Source organism: Equus przewalskii, chromosome 7, assembly GCF_037783145.1.
Source record: "Equus przewalskii isolate Varuska chromosome 7, EquPr2, whole genome shotgun sequence".
In the NCBI taxonomy this organism is placed as follows: domain Eukaryota; kingdom Metazoa; phylum Chordata; class Mammalia; order Perissodactyla; family Equidae; genus Equus; species Equus przewalskii.
Genome location: NC_091837.1, coordinates 83,383,052 through 83,387,698, shown reverse-complemented (window position 1 = coordinate 83,387,698; position 4,647 = coordinate 83,383,052). Strand labels below are relative to the sequence as shown.

The following is a 4,647-nucleotide window of genomic DNA, read 5'->3' as shown; positions in this document are numbered from 1 at the left end:
GTGAAAGACACTTATAGCAGTTTTCTCAAATTTGACAAAAATTCTAAATTACACGTGAATTTACAAATAATGAGGAGCTGTTAGAAATTATAAATAATAATTTAAAAATTCCTAAACTCTTCTGGAGGAAATATTGAATCGCTACTCTATTCTTTCTATAGAAAATGTTACAAAGTTGTCAAATGAGGAAACGTTCAAGGAATATTCGGTCAAAAATTTAGGGGACAAACTACAAACATGTGTCAGGGAGTTAATTAATAAAAACACACATATACTCCTGAATTTTCTGATGTTTGTAATATTTTCTAGCTTTCAGTTTTTTTTTTGTCTCATTAAACTTTGTTTTAATGGGTCTCAAAATTCTGTGACAGATTTTTGGTCAAGTTGTTTCCGTTAAAAAGTACTGATTTTAAAAACTAATAACTTAAAACTGCCACACAAAAAACCAAATGGTCCACAAAACATTCTCCTTTCCTTCTGAAGGTTTTACGATGCATTGTTATCATTAACCAGGCTTTTACTATTAAACTTAAATGGCCAATTGAGACAAACAGTTCTGAGACCGTTCCACCACTGATTAAGACTGGGGTGGCAGGTATTGGGGATACTATTCATTTAGCCTTCTGAGCCTTCTGGGCAGACTTGGTGACCTTGCCAGCTCCAGCTGCCTTCTTGTCCGCTGTTTTGATGACACCCACAGCAACCGTCTGTTTCATGTCACGAATAGCAAAACGGCCCAGAGGAGGATAGTCTGAGAAGCTCTCAACACACGTGGGCTTGCCAGGAACCATATCAATGATGGCAGCATCACCAGATTTCAAAAATTTGGGGCCATCTTCCAGCTTCTTTCCAGAAAGAAGATCAATCTTCTCCTTCAGCTCAGCAAACTTGCAAGCAATGTGAGCTGTGTGACAATCCAGCACAGGTGCATACCCAACACTGATTTGGCCTGGATGGTTCAGGATAATCACCTGAGCTGTGAAGCCAGCTGCCTCCATTGGTGGATCATTTTTGCTGTCACCAGCCACGTTGCCACGGCGAACATCTTTGACAGACACGTTCTTAACATCGAAGCCCACGTTGTCCCCAGGAAGAGCTTCGCTCAAAGCTTCATGATGCATTTCAACAGACTTTACTTCAGTTGTAACATTGACTGGAGCAAAGGTGACCACCATGCCAGGTTTCAAGACACCAGTCTCCACTCGGCCCACAGGGACAGTTCCGATACCACCAATTTTGTAGACGTCCTGGAGGGGCAGACGCAAGGGCATATCAGTTAGACGAGTTGGTGGCAGGATGCAATCCAGAGCTTCAAGCAGCGTAGTTCCACTGGCATTGCCATCTTTACGGGTGGCTTTCCATCCCTTGAACCAAGGCATATTGGCACTTGGCTCCAGCATGTTGTCACCATTCCAACCAGAAATTGGCACAAATGCAACTGTGTCTGGGTTGTAGCAACTGTGTCTGGGTTGTAGCCAATTTTCTTAATGTAGGTGCTGACTTCCTTAACGATTTCCTCATATCTCTTCCAGCTGTAGGGTGGCTCAGTGGAATCCATTTTGTTAACACCAACAATTTGTTGTTTCACACCCAGTGTGTAAGCCAGAATGGCGTGCTCACGGGTCTGCCTATTCTTGGAGATACCTGCTTCAAATTCACCAACACCAGCAGCGACAATCAGGACAGCACAGTCAGCCTGAGACATGCCTGTTATCATGATTTTGATGAAGTCTCTGTGTCCGGTGGCTTCAATGATGGTAACATAATACTTGCTGGCCTCGAATTTCCACAGGGAGATATCAATGGTGATACCACGCTCACGTTCAGCTTTCAGTTTATCCAAGACCTAGGCATACTTGAAGGAGCCCTTTCCCATCTCAGCAGGCTCCTTCTCGAATTTCTCGATGATTCTTTTGTGGATCCCACCGCACTTGTAGATCAGGTGGCCAGTCGTGGTGGACTTGCCCGAATCGACGTGTCCAACGACGACGATGTTGATATGAGTCTTTTCCTGCCCCATTTTGGCTTAGATTTTGTGGTGGTTTTCACGACACCTGTGTTCTGGCGGCAAACCCGTTGCGAGAAAGCTCTAGCTTTCAGTTTTAATGTGCTGCTATCTATATCTTTGCAATCTATTTATTACTGATTTTGAACTTAAGATTTTCTACTCTTTTTTATAGAGTCCCCTCAGCCCATGAATTAGTCTAAGCTTCAGTGCTCATGAACCTGGATCTGTATTTGCCTTTGCCTGTTTTTCAGGCTTAGCTGAGCATACTAAAACCAAGAAGAAGAATGCAGTGAGAATACATAAATCTATAAAAGAAGAAAACATTTTTGCTTAAAAATGTGTGAGATATTTTCAAACAGGAGATTTCATAAAGCAATACAGACTGAATACAAAATGGGTTTACTAATTGCCATTTCTTAAAATCTGTAAAGGATTTTTCTTTGGAGAAGACTTAAAATAGTTAATGGTTGCTTTTTAAATGACTTTAAAAGAATATGCTGTAGCTCACGATTTGTCGAACTTTCTGAAAAACCTACTCTGTGCTTCGCACTCCTGAGGGCTTTCAACTATAATGCTCGATGATACTTCATTGATCACTTCTTTCACTGGGGCTTGGGAAGAAAATAAAAGAATAAATAAATATAATTATTGATTGTACATGTGTTCTTCCATTCGGTCTGCTACAATAAAAATAACACAGCCTGAGTGCCCTAAACAGCAAACATTTATTTTTCATAGCTCTGGAGACTGGGAACTCTATTGAGAAGTCTATTTTCAAGGCCCTGGCAAATTCAGTGTCTGATGACAGCCCACTCTTGCTTGCTAGTTCATGGTGGAAAGAATGAGAGAGCTCCCTGGTGTCTCTTCCTCTAAGGGCACCTAATCCCATTCATAGGGGCCCTGCCCTCATGAGCTAATCACCTTTCAAAGACCCCACCTCCTAATACTATTACACTGGGGGTTAGGATTTCAACATATGAATTTTGGGGGACACAAACACTCAGTCCATAACAATACATAATGAATGAAATAAACAGAGTCTTGTGGAGGACATAATGGGAGAAAGGAATGCTCTTCTTGCTGAGGTGGTAAGAAAATCTCCCTAAGAATGAGAATTAAAAGTTATACCTGAATGATGAGATGCCATACTTCAAAAAATCCCAGAAAGAAATTCATGCATAGGAAAGAGCAAATACAATGTCTATAATAATATCCGAGTGTTTTAAGTTTTGTGCCTACTTCCTAATACACTTACCATCTCCTTTCTTATTTGGTTTTAAGTAAACAGATTTTTATAATATTTCTCCTTTCTTAAACAGTATTATTCATGAAAGATATTTAAATGCGTTGAGGAGTACCTAATGCACATCCAGGTTTGCCCACCATCTCTGCTTCCATTAATGTCTCAAAAGACCCCTGGAATCCTGTTTAGTATGAGCTTCCACGCAACTCAATATTTGTCTTGAATTAATTATGAAGAAACAACATTGGATGAGACCTGACAATTAATTGCATCACTAGCAAAGGAAGAGTCCCTGTTAGGGCTGTGACAAGACAAGTCGTTACCTTAGTGCTTTTTGAAGAAATTTTATACTTGGCAGCTCGCTGAAAAAGCTCTTTGAAACATAATAAGCAATTCATCACTTTCATAATTGATAATGTGCCCTATAAAATGATTTCATTTAAGGACAGACAAATAAAGGATACTTTCTGGAAAGATGTAATGAATTTGAAAAACCAAAGAAATTGGAAATAGAAAAGCACACTATAGGAATAATAGTTTGCAAAAAGTCTATAATATGCACTTTATATTGGTCATGGGGTACAGAGTAAGATCTCAGGAATCAGTCTGTCTGAGTCAAAACCTGCTCTTTCACCTATTAGCTCTTCAACTTTGAATAACCAGTGAAACTCTCAGTACCTTAGTTTCTCAACAATGAAATCCTAACAATAAGATATACCTCACAGGTTTATCGTAAACATGTAACACAGAGCTTTGCAAATAGCTATCATTATTGTTATTTTGGCTGATTTTTTGAAATATTAAATTTCCTAATTGTTTGCCTGTTTCACACAAGTCTGATAAGTGAAAATACATCATCTGCTGGTGATTTGGTAAAACATACTGCCCTCAGGCTATGGTCTTAATTATGATCCCTTTCCTTTCCTTTGGTTGTATTTGAAAGTTTAGAATAAACTAAATACAATGTAGTTATTCTTAAAAATAAAACAATGATGAAGCCTGTATCTTCCGTTAAAAATGGATTTCAGTGAACTGGGCCAACTGAAATTTACCACCTTATTGCAATGCTCCTCCTGCGGTAATTCTCGGTGCTGTAAATATGTACGTGTATGATCCTTCCAATAACCTGGGGACTCTCAAGTGTCTAACCTCTCCTTCAATGGTCTTGACCTCCACCATACCTCAGCCTATCAACCCCAAATCATATCTTAGACCTTGTCATTATCAATAACTGTAAGAGCATCCCATCTCTAGTCACCATCAACTTAAATTCCAGAGCTTTTCCTTTGTTCTCACGCTAATAAATCCTTAGATCCCAGCAGAATTTAGGATTTATAGACTTGCTTTTTCAGTCTCTCTCACCTCCTTCATTTTCTCACCTCTTTCCTTACAGAGC

At 39.5% G+C, this 4,647-nt stretch overlaps 1 pseudogene; it reads right to left on the bottom strand.

Moving 5' to 3' along the window:
- Positions 1–316: 316 nt before the first annotated feature.
- Positions 317–2,076, bottom strand: LOC103548875 (elongation factor 1-alpha 1 pseudogene; annotated as a pseudogene).
- Positions 2,077–4,647: the final 2,571 nt, after the last annotated feature.